The 21,290-nt window shown below is 39.8% G+C and overlaps 1 protein-coding gene across 2 annotated transcripts in view; it reads right to left on the bottom strand.

Moving 5' to 3' along the window:
- The window catches only part of LOC106876734 (ubiquitin-like modifier-activating enzyme 1), an 80,425-nt gene that overhangs the window by 45,932 nt on the left and 13,203 nt on the right, over positions 1 to 21,290 (bottom strand). Inside the window, exon 2 of one of the 2 annotated variants that reach the window (XM_089344869.1) lies at positions 20,385 to 20,483. The gene's annotated coding sequence lies outside the window, so the exon portion shown is untranslated. Of the gene's footprint in view, positions 1 to 15,938; positions 16,071 to 20,384; positions 20,484 to 21,290 lie in introns of those variants that run through there. The other variant, XM_089344868.1, reaches the window with a different exon arrangement.

Here is a 21,290-nt window from a genome sequence, read left to right as displayed (position 1 = left end):
ACAGTTGCCTCGCCAGCTGTCTGTCACAGCGACCAGGCAGCCGGGCGACTGGGAGGAGGTGAATGGTAATGGCAGGCGGAGGAAGTGGAGGTTGTATGACAATAAACAGAGGGGGAGGATTGAGAAGTGGAGAAAAGAGAGGAAGGCTAGAGAGGGAGAGATAAACAGAAGCAATTAGCGATGGGAAAGAAAGACAAAGTGAATGGCACAGTAAGAGATGGAGAGGTTGTAAGTTATTGAGAGAGCAAGAAGGAAAAAAGATAGGAGTTAGTGACAGGGGAGGTTTAAGGGAATTACGAGACATAATGAGAGAAGAGGGATGGAGTTAGTAAAAGACATGAAGTGACAGAGTGAGGGAAAACGATATGTAGTAAAATATGACAGAGTAGCAGTGAGAGTAGAACGGGGAGGGGGAGACAGAACGGGAGTTAATGAAGTTTTTCTTTTACTTGTTTCAGTGATCGGAGTGCGGCCATACTGGAGCACCGCCTAAAAGAATTTCAGTGGAACAAATCAACACAGTACTTATTGCACCGGTCGCTTTTGCTGAATCGCTAAATTACGAGGACGTAAACACACCGACACCGGTTGTCAAGCAGTGGTGTGGGGGAAGACAAACTACTACCAAATCCAATCACTAGGCTTTGGTCAACCCAGGGTTATATAGAAAAAAGGCACTTCCCCAAGATACGACACAATGGGACTGAACCCGAAATAATACGATTGCACAGCCGACTTATTCCTTTATTGCCCACAAGGGGCTAAACATAGAGGGGACAAACAAGGAAAGACAAAGGGATTAAGTCGATTACATCGACCCCAGTGCAACTGGTACTTAATTTATCGACCCCGAAAGGATGAAAGGCAAAGTCGACCTTGGCGGAATTTGAACTCAGAACGTAGCGGCAGACGAAATACCGCTAAGCATTTCGCCCGGCGTGCTAACGATTCTGCCAACTTCTTACCACGGCCATGTTGTTTTAACAACGGAAGAGGAGCTGGGTTTATTAAATGTGTGAGGAGGAAAATGAAATGTAAGAGCGAGAGAAAAAAGAAGCCGACTGTAAGAAAGTAAAAAGGAAAGAGGAAAATTATATAATGCAAGAGAGAGGGAAAGAAAATGGGTGAAAAAATACAGGAAGCGTCGGGAGAGAAGACAAAAGGAAGAAATGAAAACAGTAGCAATTTTAAGCATCTTTAAGAGGCAATTTCGGAAATGATTTGATTCGGCAGACCCCATGTAAGATAGATAAAAGACGGCCCAACTGTGACCGATCGCCTTTGTTTTAATTTCTTATTGAGACTAAGATACAGAAAAGGAAGAGAGAGAAGGTGAGAGACAGACAGGAAGAGGAAGAGGCGAAAAGGAAGTTGGTGGTGGGCAGAGAAAGGGAAGGAAGTAGTAGAGAGAGAGAGGGGGGGCAAATAGTGGTAGAAAGAGAAAGGATGTGATAGATAGAAAGGACAAGGAAGTGGTAGAAAAGAGTGAGGGAGGGAGGGGAAAAGTGGAGTCTCTGAGTGAAGAGAAGGGGAGGTAATAAGTGGCGGAGGGAGGTAAACAACTAGAGAGACTGTAGGAGTGTGTCCTGGTGACAAGAGACGAAGAGAGATGGGATGAGCGAGGCGACAATGAAATCAAAAAAGAGGGGGAGGAGAGCGGCACGTGGCACACAGAAGGGGAGCAATCGTTACAGAATGAGATAGAAAAACGGAGGACAAAGCCATGATAAAATAGGGGAAGACGTGACACAGCATAATGGTGAGATAAAAACAACTGAGAAAGAACCGTAGCCAATGTGGATGTCATAATTTAGCCCTGGGCAGTCTTGATCATGAGGACCAATAGTCAGATGTTCCAGTAATGACCATCTTATCTATTTTACAATCTACTGTATTTCCAGGGCTATAAGTGAAGTTAGGTGTCGCTGTGTGACATGGTGTAGGTGCAGGAATGGCTGTGTGGGAAGAAGCTTGCTTCCCAACCGGATGATTCCAGGTTTAGTCCCACTGCATGGTACCTTGGGCAGATGTCTTTCACTATAGCCTTGACTCAAGCATTGTGAATGGATTTGTAGCGTATCTATGTATCTACTATATATATATGGTGCAGGAGTGGCTGTGTGGTAAGTAGCTTGCTTACCAACCACATGGTTCCGGGTTCAGACCCACTGCGTGACACCTTGGGCAAGTGTCTTCTACTATAGCCTCGGGCCGACCAAAGACTTGTGAGTGGATTTGGTAGATGGAAACTGAAAGAAGCCCATCATATATATGTATATATGTGTTTGTGTTTGTCTCCCCAGCATTGCTTGACAACCAATGCTGGTGTGTTTACGTCCCTGTAACTTAGCGGTTCAGCAAAAGAGACCGATAGAATAAGTACTAGGCTTACAAAGAATAAGTCCTGGGGTCGATTTGCTCGGCTAAAAGGCGGTGCTCCAGCATGGCCGCAGTCAAATGACTGAAACAAGTAAAAGAGTATATATTTATGTGAGTCTGTTTCCCCTCGCCATCGCTTGACAACCGATGTTGGTGTGTTTACGTCTAACTTAGCAGCTTGGCAAATAAGACCAATAGAATAAGTGCGAGGCTTACAAACGGGTTGATTTCTTCAGCTAAAAACCCTTTAAGGCGGTGCTCCAGTATGGCTAGAGTCAAATGACTGAAACAAGTAAAAAAAAAAAAAAATAGAATACAGGTATATCAAATAACAAATTCTTGATTTCTTAACATTATCTTCAAGAATCAATAATACTTCCAAGCTGATGAACCATTAAGAGAAAGGGACAAGCACTTATTCTTTGGTGACAAGAGTATAGCGGTGGACATGTGTGCCTTCATCAGCACAATACTTGTCCAGCAAGCAAGGGACTTCGACATGTACAGAAAGAGTAGAACATATATGGCAGAGGTAATTTACACTAGTTAAACAAAAGTGAGCCAAGAGAAATTAACTTAGGGTGGCCAATGGCAAGCATTTGAACAACAGACATATCAAATATTATACAATATAGTTCTTGATTTATTATCTCCACCTCTAGAGGATGTGTTATAATTACCAAATTACATTTAAGACCAGTTCCACTTGAGAAGGGGAGATAATCCCAAGATACAAGAATTTGCCGAAACTGACAAACCATTATGGAAAGGGGCAAATTTATTGTCCAGAGATATGAGGACAGTCATGGACATATGTCTTCATAAGCATAACACTTGTCCTACATTTATAGCCAAGGGAGTTTGCATGTTGTGTCTAGGGAGACAATATAATTAACACACACACACTGGTTCGATTCCACTTGTTTATTCAAGATTTCAGACTCTATATCGGACTAAGTCAGTAGTCATTGAAAATTAGTTAGTTGGATATTTAACTGACTAATAATAAAGGAAGGGAATAGAACCAGTGTGTGTGTTAACTATATTTGCATAATGACTAGCATTCCAACCGGATATTGGAGGGATGTGAGTTTGATCCTCATGGCTGGCTGCTGACAAATTTTTCTGCTTTTAAAAAGAAAAAAAAAAAGATTTTATCCTTTATATCTATACTGTTCAGTATCTATGCGTTGAATAAAATTTATATTTCTACTTGTTCTACAACAAAATTTGTTTTAACACATGAATTCACATACAAAATTTTGCAAACCAGATACAAAAACGAAATGGAATTTGCAGGATTTAAACAAAAATGAGCTAAGTGCTTGGAGTGGCCAACAGCATGTATTTGAACAACATAGACAAAGACAGATATATCAAATACCATGCTATTAGTTTATTGAAACCTCAACCTCTAGATGTGTCATAATTACCAAATAGTAATTAAGGTTAGTTCCAGATGAGAAAGAGATAATTGCAAGAAACAAGACTACTCCAAAGTTGACAAGCCATTAACCTTTAGCGCACTGCATTTTCTCTAGAATTGTCTTCCCTGCGACTGTCCTGTTACTAGAAGGGAGAAAACTCTATGGTAACATAATGCACCTACAGTATGCTAAAGGTTAAAAAAAAGAAGACAGGTTTATTGACTGAAGACAAAGAGGACATCTGTGAACACGTTTCTGCTTCAATAGGTATCCTCGGAATGATGATTGTCCTAAAATATCCCCAGTTCCCAAAAGACTTAGATTTATACAAAAGGGCCCAAGTAATTTGCATGACTTAAACAAAAATGATTTGAACAAAAATGAGCTAAGAGAAATTTGCTTGGATTGGTCAGCTGCATGACTGAACAGTACAGACGAATACAGGTATATCAAATACCAATTAACAAACTTTCGACTTCTTAAACTCACCTATGCCTCTAGAGCAGGGGTTTTCAAACTGTGGTCCGCAAGGACAAGACAGGGGGTCCGTAGACAGCAAATACTTTTTATGGGCAATTTGATTTTATATATGTTTTTTAATCGAAATCTTTTAATTGACAATAAACCTATTTGTTAAATACTGTTAAATAAATAAATGTAAAAATATATTTTATTTTAAGCAAATATTTATGTATAAATTTCATCAGCGTTTATAAGGTAAAGCCTGAAATATAAAGGGGTCCGCAAGTCAAAAAGTTTGAAAACACCTGCTCTAGAGGATGTGCCAGGATTACCAAATGGCAATTAAGGGAGGGGGGGGGGTAATCTCAAGAACCAATGAACATCCTGTTATTTCCTTTATTTACGACTACATTTTTCAACATATAAATTTAATTTAAAATCCAAGATGCAATTTGAAGGAGATTCAGCTACTATTTCTAGCAGGTTGAACAACCAAGTAGGTTGTTGTTGTTGTTCAGTCATGGGTCAGGCCTCACAGAGGAGATCTCTGATCAAGGCTTCATGTTCCAAACATGATCAATAGGGCCCACATTACTGAATACACTTTTTAAGAAAGTGAGGTGTGATTTATGAGATTTGGCTGTTATCTCTAAAATGAAGAGGTACTCCAGTGAGGCGATGGGGGTTAAAAACGATGCAGATGGTGGTGGGAGTGGCAGACGATAACGAAGCAACTTAGAAGCAATCAGGAAGCAGTGAGCAATTTGTGTTGTCATTAAAGAGGTAACACGGTGGTGGTAATTGGAGTTATGGGAAGAGGGATAATAGGAATGGCAGCAACCGGAAGTTTGAGTAGCAGGAGGAGAGAGAGCAAATTAACAGAAAGCCGATATGATAGAGAGGAAGGCTGGAAGATGGGGAGAGATGATAAGAAAAAATAGGAGAGGAGGGAGAGTAGAGAAGAAAGAATGAAAGAAGAAAGGTTGAGATGTAGAGAGAGGGAGGAAGATGAAAAGGATAGAGGAAAAGAGGAAGTGATAAGGGATGTGAAAAAAGGGGAGGGAAAAGAGAGGAAAGAAAGATAAATGGAGGTAGGGAGAGTATAGATGAAGAAAGAGAGAGGGAAAGTGGAAAAGGAAGTGAAAAAAAGATAGTAAGGCAAAGAGAGAAGAAACGAAGGAGGGGGGGGGGAGAAATGTAAGGGGAGGTAAGAGAAACTAAAGGAGGTGGTGAGAGGTGAAAGAGTAAAGGGGAAGAGATATAAGGGGAGGTAAGAGAAACTAAAGGAGGTGGTGAGAGAAAGAAAGAGTAAAGAGAAAGAGGGGGAAGAGGTAAGAGGCAGGAGAAAGGAATGCAGAAGAGAGAAAAGGTGAAGAGGAAGATAAGGAGAGGGGGGGGGGAGAGAAAGAAAAGCAATGAAGGGGTGGAACAGAGGTAAGAGGCGAGAGAAAGGAGGCAGAAGAGGAAAAACAATAGCGGAAAGTAATTCTTTCCTTCGTGGTACCTGCATACGGTCAGGTAGACAGAGCATCGTCACACCGACAAATGGAAAGCCAGTTGTTAAACCCCGAGTCAATCTCCACCATACAGACATAAGCAAATGTGTTACTACTATGACTATCTAGAGTGATGATGCGGGGGTGGGGGTGGAGGTGGGGGGGGTTAGTACGTAGCATTATTTTAAAGAAGTAGGAGCATGCGTGGTAAGAAGCTCGCTTCCAGGCCACATGGTTCTGGGTTCGCTCCCACATCGCATGGCACCTTGGCCAAGTGACTTCTGCTATAGCCACAGGCTGACTAAAATCTTGTGAGTGGATTTAGTAGGCAGAAACTGAAAGAAGCTTGTCGTGTGTGTGTGTGTGTATATACATACACACCCAGAACCACACTAATAGCTGAGGAGTGAAATTTAGGATTTCTTGGTTTTCTGTGAATCGATACCAGTGCCTGAATAGACAGTGAGATTCTATACATTACTGATGTAATACTGCCTCTGTCGCTGTTAATTATTTTTTATAAGCCCACTGGTTATTTTCGACACCAATGCTTGAATAGATTTATATATATATATATATATATATATATATATATATAAATATATACACACACACGAGGAAGTGCTGAAAAGGGGTGGGATGTGGTGATATCAATGAAGAGAGGAGGGGGAGTTGAACCCATGTGGCACAAAGGTGTGGAGAGAGAAGATTAATTCCTGTTCATGGCAAAGGTAGGAGTCTTGATGGCCACTGTGCAAAGACAGACAGACAGATGTTGTAGTGAATGACTGGTAGAGCAGAAATGGCGCGAGACCGCGGTGTCATTGCCGAGTCCAGGGGTGCTCCGTGAACCAGTCAGCCAAGCAGCGTCTTGTTTGACTGATGTACAGGGAAGGGCAGAAAGAGCAGGAGATGCAGTAAATGAAGTTGCTGGAAGTGCAGGTAAAGGAGTTGGTGATGTGATAGGGACAATGATGGGTGCCTGTGAGGATGGTGGTGTTGGAGACGTAGGGGCAAGTACGGTAGCATGGGCGAAGTAAAAATGGGATTAAAAAGTCTTGGCAGATATCAATAAAGCACTTAGTATTAAAAGAATTTGGTTATAAATGTTCAACAATCAGATACCAGTAAATGTAAGTAGAATACATATCCCAGGTAAATCCTCATGTTTGACAGGTAATCCAAATATCCTTTTGCAGAATTTCAAGAAATTCAGGGTATTTGATTTTAATATCCTTTGAGATATGTGTGTGTGTGTGTGTGAGTTAATGCAATAGAAACAATTGTCGGCTTAAGGTGCGATCTATAATTGATATCATTTTCTGTGGGTGCATTTTTTGTTTATATATCACCAATGGGGAATCAGCTATTATGTCTAGCTGCGGGAATCTGCCACTGGCAAGGCCAAGAAAGGCCAAAATCACATGATCAGGCAGTTCTGGTGGTGGTAGTAGTGGATAGTTATCACATGCCAGTGATATAAACATAAGTGCTTTTATGCATCACAAGTCCATAGAAGTTCCCTCATGGCAAATAATGCAGTATTCTTTGTTCTAACACGACATCCACTTCAAATTGGAGAAGCACGCAGCACACACTGCAAAGTGGTGGGCATTAGGAAGGGCATCCAGCAATGGAGCCTGGTGCAGCCCCCTGGTTTTGCCAGTTCTTGTCAAGCTGTTCAACCCATGCCAGCATTGAAAACAAACATTAAATGATGATGATGGTTTTATCTTTTACTGGCTTCAGTCATTAGACTGTGGCCATACTGGGGCACCACCTTGAAGAATTTTAGTCAAATGAATCAACCCAAGCACGTTTTTAAAGTACTAGTACTTGTTCTATCAGTCTCTTTTGCTGAACTGCTAAGTTACAGTGAAGTAAATACACAAATATCAGTTGTCAAACGAGGTGGGGGATGAACATACACACATATATACAACAGGCTTCTTTTAGTTTCCATCTACCAAATCCACTCCCGAGGCTATAGTAGAAGACACTTGCCCACAGTGCCACGCAGTGGGACTGAACCCGGAACCATGTGGTTGGTAAGCAAGCTACTTACCACACAGCCACATTTTGTTTAAATTTCTATGATTAATTATATATCATAAAATTATAGATGTAGCGAGAGAGAGAGAAAGAGAGTGAGTGTGTGTGTGTGTGTGTGTGTTAAAAATGAGTCCTTATCAGGTGGTACTTCACTTCAATGACACTTTGTCAGATGGTGTCAAACAGTATGACTAAGTCAGTAGTCACTTTCAATGTGTCTTTCCAGTATAAAAAAACACAGAATGCCTCCCTATTGGTTTAGGATGTTTCCTTGTAATAAGCAATACTGTCCTAAATATGTGAGCAGTATTATATTGTGGTTTAGGATGTCTTGAGTGTGTTTGTTACAGCAGGAATGTCCCAGATATGTAAGCAGCATTCTAATGTTCTTTAAGATGTTTGTGGGTGACAACAGCATTGTTCCAGATATATGAACAATATTTTAGTATGGTCTATAGCAATGGTTCTAAAAGTGGGTGGTAGAACGTTCCAAGGGGGCATTAAAGTGGGGTGATAATGAGAGAGTGATTCATGTAAAAAGTGGGGCAATAATGAGGTGGCGATTCATGTAAAAAGAAAAAAAAATGTGTTCGTTACTCTTTTACTTATTTCAGTCATTTGACTGTGGCTATGCTGGAGCACCACCTTTAGTCGAGCAAATCAACCCCAGGACTTATTCTATCGGTCTCTTTTGCCGAACCGCTAAGTAACGGTGACGTAAACATACCAACATCGGTTGTCAAGCGATGTTGGGGGGAAAAACACAGACACACAAACATATACACACACACATACATATATATATATATATATATATATATATATATATATATATATATATATATATATATATATATATATATATATATCACCAGTCCTCAGTCAAATCATCCAACCCATGCTAGCATGGAAAGCAGACGTTAAACGACGACGATATATATACATACATATATATATACATATATATATATACATATATATATATACATATATATATATACATATATATATATACATATATATATATACATATATATATATACATATATATATATACATATATATATATACATATATATATATATATATATATATATATATATATATATACATATATATACATACATATATATACATATATATACATACATATATATACATATATATACATACATATATATACATATATATACATACATATATATATATATACATATACATATATATATATATATATATATATATATATATATATATATATACGACGGGCTTCTTTCAGTTTCCGTCTACCAAATCCACTCACAAGAGTAAAAAAAAAAAAGAGTATACAGCCCAAGATATCTGTGTTTGTAACAAGAGTCGTCCCAAATATGTGAGTAGTGCTGTCCGATATGAAAGGAGTATCGTAATGTTAGTCTAGAATGTGAGAGAAAGAGAGAGAGTGTGAGTGTAACAGCAGCCATGTCTCAGATATATGAACAGCATTGTAATGAGGTTTAGGAGGTCGGTGTTCCTAACAGTAGGTGTCCCAGATATGTAAAGAATATTGTAATGTAATTATGAAAGTCCGTGTGTTTAACAGAAACACTATTCTAGATATGTGAGCAGTATTGTGGCATGGTTCAGGATATATCTGCGTATTTGTGACAGAATGGCTGTCCCCAATATGTAAACAGTACTGTCCCTAATATGAAAGCAGTATCGTAACATTGGCCTAGGATACAAGTGTGTGTGTATGTGTGTGTTTGTAACAACAGTACTGTCCCAGATACATGAACAGCATTGTGACGTGTTTAGGATGTCTTCCTGTTCCTGACAGCAGGACTGCTCAAGATATGTAAGCAGTATTGTAATATGATCATGGAAGCCTGCATGTTTAACAGCAACACTATCCCAGCTAAACCAGCAGTACTGCAATGCAGTTTAGGATGTTAGCTTCTCTGCTAGTTCCTCAACAATTACAATGGGATTTTGTTCCACCGGGGTTTGCAGGACATTCTCGTCAAGCTCTTAAGATGCCAAATATGCTCTTTTGTCACTTCCTTTATAGCTTTCAAAAAATAACTTAAAATTGAACTGCACTCTTCAAAACTTGCACTAAGAATAAGGACAAGGTAAAATTACTACTTGCTTTTATAGCAAGTTGATGCAAGTAGTTTATCCCATCCTCCAATTTTTAATTCATGCAACTGAAAAAAACGCATTATCTATGGGATAACCCAATGTATGAGCAACATTGGGATCTTTTCCCTTTGGCCGGCATATTTAAAAAATAATTTTCTGTAACTAAACACTTTCAAATTTCGTATACTGGTAGAATGTGTCACATAAAACATCATTTACTCTTGGCATTTTTATAAACTTTTCTCAACAACACTAAGAGCAAAAGATGTTTTATATGACACATTCTACCAGTGTCCGAAGTTTGAAAGTGTTTAGCTACGAAAAATTAATTTCTCGATGTGCCATTCAAAGGGAAAAGATCTCAACATTGTGATGTGGTGTAGGCCGTCTGTGTGTTCCCGACAGCAGGACTGTTCCAGATATGTAGGCAATATTATAATACGGTCATGGAAGCCTTTGTGCTCAACAGCAACACTATCCACAGCTAACAGCATTGTAATGTGACCTAGAATACCTGTGTTCTAACTGTAGCACTGTCCCAGATATATGAGCAATGTTGTGGTATGGTTGTGGCTGTGTGTGTAACAGCTAAGAGAGCAACATTGTAATGTGGTGTAGGATGTGTGTGCATTTGCAGCAACAGAACTGTCCCAGATATATGAGCAAGCATTGTGGTATGAATGAGGATGCCTGCATGTTTGTAATAGCAGCATTGTATGAGAAATGTGGGACAGTAATGTTGCCTATGATGTCTGTATGTCCCAGATATATGAACAGCAGGAGTGGCTGTGCGATAAGTAGCTTGCTTCCCAACCACATGGTTCCGGGTTCAGTCCCACTGTGTGGCACTCTTCTCCTATAGCTTTCAGCCGACCAAAGCCTTGTGCGTGGATCTGGTACATGGAAACTGAAAGAACCCCATATGTGTGTGTGTGTGTGTGTTTGTCCCCTCGCCATCGCTTGACAACCGATGCTGGCATGTTTATGTCCCCGTATCTTAGCGGTTTGGCAAAAGGGACTGATAGAATAAGTACTAAGTAAGCTTACAAAGAATAAGTCCTGGGGGCGATTTGTTCAACTAACTGATATGAAAGTAGTACCATAGTATGAGAGAGTGAATGTGAGAGAGTGAGTGAGTGCGAGTGAGTGTGAATGCGAGTGAGAGTGAATGAAAATGAGTGTAAAAGAGTGAATGCGAATGACTGTGAAAGAGTGAACGTGAAAGAGCCAATGTGTGCAAGTGTGAGGGAATGAATGTATGCGAGTGTGAGAGAGTGAATGAGAGAGTGCAGTCTAGTAAGTGAAACAAGTAAATGATAAAAATGTATTGTAATGCAAGCCACACATTATCCTTGCAGATGGTCAACAAGTATTTAAGAGGCCCCTAATGAAGAAAGCCTAATCTTTGTGATGTTGTCTTGCATGCTTCTGTACATGAGGGTAATGAGAGCATCAGATAAAGTACCAGGGTATTTATCCTCAGGTCCGATCAGAGATCTCATCACAGACCGGTGAGACCTGTTACTGGTACCATGGAAACCGAAAACTACCTGTTCCATGGCTGAGCGGTTGACAACTAAACTGGCTTCCTTGCTCGAGTTGCTTGGAACTTTTGTGAAGAGAGTGCCTGGATACCTAGCAGGAGTAAAAACAAGATCTGAAACAAGTAAATGGGCCAACAGCCATCCTGTTGGGGGAAGGCAATGGCACACCACCCCAAGAAAGTCACAACAAAGTATCATTATGGATCCATCCGATGGGAGAACTTGTGCGTAATTGGGAAGATTTTCGTTGTAAAGTCATTAACACTTTCAAGGCATACAATACGTGACAAGAATGATACAGATATAATTTTTTACTTGTTTCAGTCATTTGTCTCTGACCATGCTGGAGCACTGCCTTTTAGTCAAGCAAATCGACCCCAGGACTTATTCTTTGTAAGCCTAGTACTTATTCTATTGGCCTCCTTTTGCCGAACTGCTAAGTTACGGGGGACGTAAACACACCAGCATTGGTTGTCAAGCGATGTTGGGGGAACAAACACAGATGCACAAACATATACACACACACACATACATATATATACATATATACGACGGGCTTCTTTCAGTTTCCGTCTATCAAATCTACTCACAAGGCCTTGGTCGGCCCGAGGCTATAGTAGAAGACACTTGCCCAAGGTGCCATGCAGTGGGCCTGAACCCAGAACCATGTGGTTGGGAAGCAAGCTACTTACCACACAGCCACTCCTGTGCCTATATATATATATATAAATAAATATATATATATATACATACATACAGGGTGTCCACAAAGTCTGGGTACATGGGGATTAACACATACTTTAAGAAATTATTATTTCTTATACTTAATTGTTTATGTTATGATTTTATTTACTCCATGTACCCAGACCTTGTGGACACCCTGTATATTATAGAAAGTGGGGGGGGGGGGATCTCATCAAAGGCTGGTGAGACCTACTACTGGTATCATGTGAACCAATGCTACCTGTTGCATGATTGAGAGGTTGACCACTAAACTGGCTTCCCTGTTTGAGTAGATTGCTAGTCTTTGTGAAAAGGGTGTCTGGATACCCGGCAGGACTGAGAACAAGATCTGTTGGAGGATGGATCAGCTTCCCGTGGGCCAACAGTTATCTTGTTGGGGGAAGGCAATGGTAACCCACCCCAATATCTCTGCAAGAAAACGCTATGAAGAAGTCAAAATGAAGTAATGGTATGGCTTCATCTGACAGGTAAACTCATGTGCTAAGTCGGGAAGACTTTCATTGTAGTGTCAACAAGACACTGTAAAAGAATATAATACATGACAATTACTACTACTACTACTACTACTACTACTACTCAGGTGAGATCAGTGATCACATCACAGGCCGATGAAACTTGCTACAGGTATCATATGAACCAGTTCTACTTGTTTCATGGTGAAGTGGTCAGCAACCAAACCAGCTTCTTTCTCCACTTGAGTAGCTTGCTATTCTTGTGAGGAGGGTGTCTGGACATAAAGTAGGATTAAAAACAAATCTTGTGAAAGGGCAGATTAGCTCCTCATGGGTGGTTGGTTTTATGTTAGGTGTTGAGGGCTTAAAGTATGATAGAAGGGACAGGAACAGGTTTCTTACTGGAGAGGAGATACATGGCTACCTCACATTATATAAGGGTGGGTGGCTTTGTGTTAGGTGTTGAGAGGTTAAAGTATGATAGAAGGGACAGGAACAGGTTTCTTGCTGGTGAGGAGATACATGGCTACCTCACATTATATAAGGGTGGGTGGTTTTGTGTTAGGTGTTGAGGGGTTAAAGTATGATAGAAGGGACAGGAACAGGTTTCTTGCTGGTGAGGAGATACATGGCTACCTCACATTATATAAGGGTGGGTGGTTTTGTGTTAGGTGTTGAGGGGTTAAAGTATGATAGAAAGGACAGGAACAGGTTTCTCTCTGGAGAGGAGATACATGGCCACCTAACATTATATAAGGGTGGGTGGTTTTATTTTAGGTGTTGAGAGGTTAAAGTATGATATTTCTTCTAACATTGCCTCGGCCCCACTGAAGCTTTGTGAGTAGAATTGATAGACAGAAGCTGAAAAAATCCCATCATATGCGTGCGTGCGTTCCTCACCATGGCGGAGGAAAAGAATACGCACACCACCCGTATTCGGCGTAACCCTAACCCCTAATCCTAAGCACCGAGTGTGCGTATTCTTTACCTTCGCCCCTCACCACTGCTTGACAGCCGGTGTTGGTGTGTTTACGTCTCTGTAACATAGCGGTTCGGCAAAGAGACTAACAGAATAAGTACTAGGCTTTAAAAATAAGTCCCGGGGTTGATTTCTTCGACTAAAACCATTCAAGGCGGTGCTCCAGCATGGCCGCAATCAAGTCACTGAAATCAAAGTGAAAAAATTGTGTGTGTGAGAGAGAGAGAGAGAGAGAGAGAGAGAGAGAAAGAGAGAGAGAGAGAGAGAGAGAGAGAGTTTTGTGTGTGTGTATTTATATAGATGACGTAAAACAACGGATGTATCCGGAATGACCCGGAAAAAGAAACAGGAAGAAACAGAAAGAGTAAGAACTCCGAGACAAAAAGGGAGAAAGAAATGGTCGAAGGAGGAGGATAAAAAAAGAAAGATATGTGTACATGATGGGGTGAAGGAAGAGAGATTAAGAGATAAATACGGAGAGGGTGTAAGAGCAAACTAGTCGTAAAGAGACAAAGAAACAGACAGAGCGGTAGGGGGAAACAAAGTAAAATAAGGGGAGTGAATAAATTAAGAGGAAGAGAAAGATAAAAGGGTAAAAGACTATAAGTGAAGACGAAGGAGGAGGAACTACAGGGAAACAGAGTAAAAAGAATGAGAGAGGGAGTAAGAAAGGAAAATATACGAGAGGAGTGGTATAAGTAATGAGGAAATGACAAAGAGAAAGACTAAAATGAGAGTGAATAGAAGAGAAGGAAGAAAAAAAGAAATAAGACAAAGAGATGGGGGGGAGCTAAAAGTTAAAGAATAATGAAAGGAGTTGATGGGAAAAGGAATATAAGACAAGAGAGAGAAATAATAAGGGGTGGTGTGAAAGACTAAAAGATAAGAGAGGGAGAAGGAAATAAATAAAAAGAGAGAGATTAGTAACTACAATTGCAAGGAGAGAATAGAGAGAGTAAAAGCTAAGAGGGAGAGCAAACAGAAAGGGTAAAAAGGTAAGAGAGGGGGAAGTATACATTAGCGTATATGCATAGGAGGAAGACAAAGTAAAAGATAAGAGAGAGGGGTAAAAGAGACGGAGAGGTATATAACAGTTTATGAGGGATGGGGAGAAAGACGGTAAAAGATACGAGAGAAGAAAAAGAAAGAGAAAATGACAGGGTAAAAATGAGAGAGAGGGGGTAAAAGAGAGACTGAGAAGTGTAGAATAGATTATATAAGGAAGGGGAGGAGAATGACATGGTAAAAGATAAGAGAGAGGGGTGAAAGAGACGGAGAAGTATATAACAGTTTATGAGGGATGGGGAGAAAGACGGTAAAAGATACGAGAGAAGAAAAAGAATGATGTAAAAGAAAGAGAAAAATGACAGGGTAAAAATGATAGAGAGGGGGGTAAAAGAGAGACTGAGAAGTGTAGAATAGATTATATAAGGAAGGGGAGGAGAATGACATGGTAAAAGATAAGAGAGGGGGAGTGACTGAAAGGACAGCAGCTGAAGTATGAAGTTTAAAGTACAAAGAAAAAGGATTGGCGAAGAAGGGAGATGGAAGACATTTTGTGCGCCACTGTTGATAGAAATAAACTAATATATAACAGCCAACAGTGTGTAGGGGCCGTTGAGGTAAAAATAAAGGTCTTGTATATTAACCAGGCGGGATGAAATGATAAGACATATAGCCTACGAGAGGTTATAATGACTTAAAAATTAAAACGATGTCTCATCAGAATAGCTGTCATGCCTGGTTTTCTTCCGTAATGGCGAGGAGTACGGTGGTTAGAGGTGCTAGAAATAACAGCTAAATCGCCCTCAAATCATACACACGCACACACAAAAAAAATAGTTCTCGTTTTTTCATAATCGTTATAAATTCGCAAAAATTTTCTGAAACATTCCAAAAAATAATAGAAAAGGGTTTTAAACCAGAATTCCGCCGCAATTTATACATATATATATATATATATATATATATATATATATATATATATATATATATATATATATAAAGACTATGTGTGTGTGTGTGTCTGTCTGTATATATATGTGTGTACATGTACGATTACACACATATATATATATACAGACACACACACACACACACGTAGTCTTTTTTAGATTCATACAGAAATTGCCAGCCAGCCACCTTGTCTATTTTACCGACCGGCACAGCATGGTCGGGCAGGATGGTTGACTGAGTGAATTATTATTACCACCATCATTATTATTATGGTTTTCTTAACGTTTCAAGTCGACAAATTAAGATAGAATAATAGATAATACCTGATGAGATTCGAGGTCGTAAGGGGCCCTCTTTGCGTATGATTTTAGTTATGTGCGGCCCCACAGATTGTGGTCTCGCAGCAAGTAAGCAAGCAAGCAACCTTGTAAGCCGTTTTATAAATATAAAAAAAGGAAGTGAAGGCCGACCTCAACTTTGATTGGAGGCCAATTAATTAATTAGCCTATAATAATTAATTACTGTTACGAGAGAAGGATTTAAATTTCCTTTACTATTTTTTTTTTTATAATACCTATGAGGTTAGATTTTTTTTTAATAAAGAAAAGATTATTATTATTATTATTACTGGAATTTTTTTCTTTTTTTCTTATTGAAACCTGAACGTATCGATGGTGAATCAAGTGAATATGTCTATACGTGTACATAGTTATGTGTGTGTGTGTGTGTGTGTGCATATACGAATGCATGTGTGTGAGTACATATGAATGTGTCTTGAGTGCGTGTACGAGAACGCATGTGAATGAGTGCGTGTGGGGTAGGAGCGAGAGAGAAAGATAGTCTTAACACAGAAACCCACATAGCTTCTAGGAACTGGCTGATCTTATACTACAGCTATTCATGCCCGACTCGCCTTTATATATCAAGAATGGCATTGTTCAAAGTATCCCTTCCTCTTGTCACCCTTGCTGTGCCCAATCCGTCAGGCTCTTCACAGCCCTTTATGCCTAGTCCAACTTCACTGGAATGCTGCCTGTGAAAACTCCTTTCCCTGCATGTGTCTTTCCTACAGGTGGGGGATTTGTAACAGTTTAAACCATGTATAGGCAACAGTTTTGATGAAGTGGGCCGCATGAGACAAGGTTCAATATCTGGCGGGCCGCACTACCAAAAAACAAAACAAAGAAACTCGAGATAATTTTTCGTTATGCATGAATTTGCAGACTGTCCCGCGGGCTACATGTTGCCCATGACTAGTTTAAACGAAACATTAACGCGACCAATCTCCACCAGTTTCGGAATTCTTGGAGACCAAAGTTCTTGTATAATGGAATCGTTGATAACTTATCGATTCCCATCCTGTAATTTCTAAAATATAATTATTAAAAAAACATCAACTCCGTTCTTTTGCGTCATTTCGGACTTTTAAATGTAATGAAGATATTGTCCTGTCTGTACAGGACAATAAAAATTTAGTGGCATACCTGTATAAGAATACCCCTCCCTCTGACGACTTTGTTTCCTCATAACTTTCAGAAAAACTGATATTTTTTTAAGAAATTTTCCAGAAGTGCACTTCAGATAATGTAGATTCCGATTATATCGAAATTCGATGAGAAAAAATAATATTTCCGTGGGTGGAGAGAAGAGTTTCGAAAAATTTACTCTGGTCGGTTTTGTTTCCTCAAAACTTTCAGAGAATGTAGATTATGATTATATCAGAATTTAATACGAAAGACAAAAAATTTGTTGACTTGTACACATACATAATGAGACATAACAATTTTTTCTCGAAATTTCAAGTTTCATTTTGTAGATATTATGTGATATGTGTACGATCTAACGAATTTTTTCTCTTTTTTTTTTTTCATATAAAATTCCGATATAATCATAATCTACATACTCTGAAAAGTATTTGGAGAAATTTAATTTAAAAATACTCAATTTTCTGGAAGTTAGGAGGAAACAAAGCCGACGCGTGTGAATTTTCCAAAACCTCTCTCGTCATCCTGCAGAAAAAAAAATTCGCTACAAACTGCAATATAAGAGAAATCTGCACCACCTGATGCATATTTATAGAAAATTTCATTAAAAAATATCCATTTATCTGGAGGTTATGAAGAAACAAAATCAGACGGGATAGCCCATCATGTATGTATGTATATGTGTGTGTGAAGGCGCCTGGCTTAGTGGCTAGGGTATTTGGCTAACAATAATAAGGTCGGGAGTTTGTTACTGGACAGCATGTAGTGTCCTTGAGCAAAACACTTTATTTCATGTTGCTCCAGTACCTGTAATTCAAAAGGGGCCAGCCTTGTCCCATTCGGTGTCACACTGAATCTCCCTGAGAACTACATTTAAAGTTATGTGTATCTGTAGAATACTCAGCCACTTGCACACTAAAACCACAAGCTGGCTGTTCTGTCGAACAAATCAACTGGAACATTCATCAGAGTAATTGATGGAGAGCCAGTACTATCATCAGCATCATTTAACATCTGCTTTCATGCTGGCATAGACTGGACGGTTTGGCAGGAGCTGGCTGGGCAGAAGACTGCACCAGACATCTGTGTTTGTTTTGGCACCAAACACTATGCAGAGTGGGCGGAGTGCTTTTTACATGACACCAGTACAGGTGGGGTCAGTTTCAGCATGGTCTTTACTGCTGGATGCCCTTCCAAATCCTAACCACTTTACAGTGTGGACTGGGAACTTTTTACGTGGCACCAGCACTAACTAGCAAGGTCATCAAGTAACTTGCAAGACAAAGATCCTTTGAAAGGGAGAGGGGTATCGTAGGAGGTGACCTTGGATCAGATTATGAAAGGTGACAGAGAAACAGAAACGGGTGTCTTGCTGTAGAGGAGGCACATCCTTTTGACATTATATATACACACACATATATAAATCTAAGTGTACACACACACACACACACACACACACACATATATATATAATTCAATAATAGGATAAAGTCTGTAAGAATTTATCAAGTTGTTAGCTTGAAAAAACCTCATAAGGGGAAAAAAAACCCATCATTAATTCCCTATAAATATATTTATTAATTTATATAAGGGCATTTCTATACATGAATGCCTCATGCTAAGAGGGACTCTAAAAGTCAAACTACCATAATAATATGCCCTTATATAAATTTATATATATATATATATATAGAAGAAAATGGATGTAATAATAAAGGGAAACTCATTGTTTTCACTGGTATGCCTTTAATTTAATTAGATACCAAAGAAGGGAGCAATGGTGAAGGTAGCATTTATGATCGTTTCGATTTACTAGTTTTAGTAAATCTCTTCAGAATGCGAAAAATAGATTGGTACATTGGTTGGGATGTGAAAATAGATTGGTACATCGGTTGGGATGTGAAAATAGATTGGTACATCGGTTGGGATGCGAAAAATAGATTGGTACATCGGTTGGGATGCGAAAATATTTGAACCAAAATTGCTGGCTTTGTGCCGAAATTTGAAGTCAATATTAACTACTAAGTTATATATTTAATAATGTAGTCCTAGATACAATATGTCTGTAATAAGAGATGGGAGACCACTGCTGTAACATCTTTTGAGCATAGGTCTACTGGATTAGAACTAATCTGGGGGTTAACCAACTATACACACAACTACTGTACCATTTAATAATGCAGTCCTAGATACACTATGCCTCAATAAGAGATGGGATGGTCCAACTGGAATATCACTGGTCATAGGTCAGCTGGAAGAAAACTGACCTCAAGTTTATACTACAACTACAACCACTAATACTAACTACTCCACTGTACATTAGGTAATGTATTCCTAGATAGACCATGTCTGAATAAAAGACGGGATGGTCACAGTTGGAACAACTTTGTCTATAAGTCTGCAGGATCAGGACTGAACTAGGATTAAACAACAGTAGCTATAGCCACTAATATTAACTGCTATACTATACATCAGATAGTGTAGTCCTAGATACACTGTGTCTGAATAAAAGATGGGGTGGTCACGTTTGGAACATCTTTGAGCATAGATGAACTGGATCAAGACTGACCTGGTGCTAAACAACAGCTATAGCCACTAATACTATTATATTAAACATTAGATAATGTGGTCCTAGATACACTATGCCTGAATAAAAAGCAGGATGATCACAGCTGGAGCATCTTTGATCATAGGTCTGCTGGATCAAGACTGACCCGTGGCTAAACAATTGCAACTATAACCACCAATGCTAATTTAGTAAACTGTATAATTGATAAACGTGGAGGCGCAATGGGCCAGTGGTTAGGGCAGGGGACTCGCGGTCATAGGATCGCGGTTTCGATTCCCAGAATGGGCGTTGTGAGTGTTTATTGAGCGAAAACACCTAAAGCTCCACGAGGCTCCGGCAGGGGATGGTGGCGAACCCTGCTGTACTCTTCCACCACAACTTTCTCTCACTCTTACTTCCTGTTTCTGTTGTGCCTGTAATTCAAAGGGTCAACCTTGTCACACTGTGTCACGCTGAATATCCCCGAGAACTACGTTAAGGGTACACGTGTCCGTGGAGTGCTCAGCCACTTGCACGTTAATTTCATGAGCACGCTGTTCCGTTGATCGGATCAACTGGAACCCTTGATGTCGTAAGCAACAATATTTGATAATGTAGTCTTAGTTACACTAGGTTTAAATACAAGAGGCGAAGATCACAACTGGAAGATCTTTGAACACAGGTCTATGGGGGATCAGGAATAACCTGGGGTTAAACAACAATAATGTCAAACTTACCCAATTTGTTGTTACCGTAACAACAGGGTCACCACCTTGTTCTAATCTGAATGTCAAGTTTCTTCAAAACTTTTCTCTGGGTTCAACACTTGGAACTCCCTGAAGAGAGACAGAAAAAGGAAAGGTGAGAAAATGACGACAATGTTTGTGGTAATGGTAGTGATCGTGTAAGGCTAGAGAGATGGGGGCGAAGACCTCCTTTACAAATGTTATATGGACACAAACTGTGTGTCAATAGCCAGCTGGAAAAGATGTTTTCCTGGGACTAAAACAGTAACATCATCCTTTATAGGCCTGCCACATTCTGTTGGTATATAAACATTACTATCCGGCACTGCGTAAAAGTACCCAGTATACTCTGTAAAGTGGTTGGTGTTAGGGAGGGCATCCAGCCATAGAAACCATGCCAAAACAGACAGGGTGCCTGAATAGTCCTTCAGCTGGTCAGCTCCTGTTAAACTGTCAAACCCATGCCAGCATGGGTTAGGGTTAGGGTTAACATCAGAGATGTTGTGCCCAATGAAGGAACTGCAGACATTTTGCAAGCTCTTTTAAATCCATTGCATTATTGGAAACCCCTTCCATACCATCAGCAAGTATCTCAGGGTCATAAGCATCTGGCCCCGTAGCCAGCACCCTTTATCTCAATGGGGCAATGAGGGCCGAGCTGAACTTGTGGAAGGGTTCCACTTGTGGTCTCCTATCACCCATCGCCATCTCGAGCTAGTTTCAGCTGCCCAGACTATTTCTTTACTCTTTTACTTGTTTCAGTCATTTGACTGCGGCCATGCTGGAGCACCGCCTTTAGTCGAGCAAATCGAACCCAGGACTTATTCTTTGTAAGCCTAGTACTTATTCTTTCGGTCTCTTTTTGCCGAACCGCTAAGTTACGGGGACGTAAACACA

This window comes from Octopus bimaculoides, chromosome 29, assembly GCF_046866305.1.
Source record: "Octopus bimaculoides isolate indiv1 chromosome 29, ASM4686630v1, whole genome shotgun sequence".
NCBI classification, from domain to species: Eukaryota; Metazoa; Mollusca; class Cephalopoda; order Octopoda; family Octopodidae; genus Octopus; species Octopus bimaculoides.
Note: the sequence above shows the minus strand (reverse complement) of the source record. Positions and strands in the feature narration are given on the sequence as shown.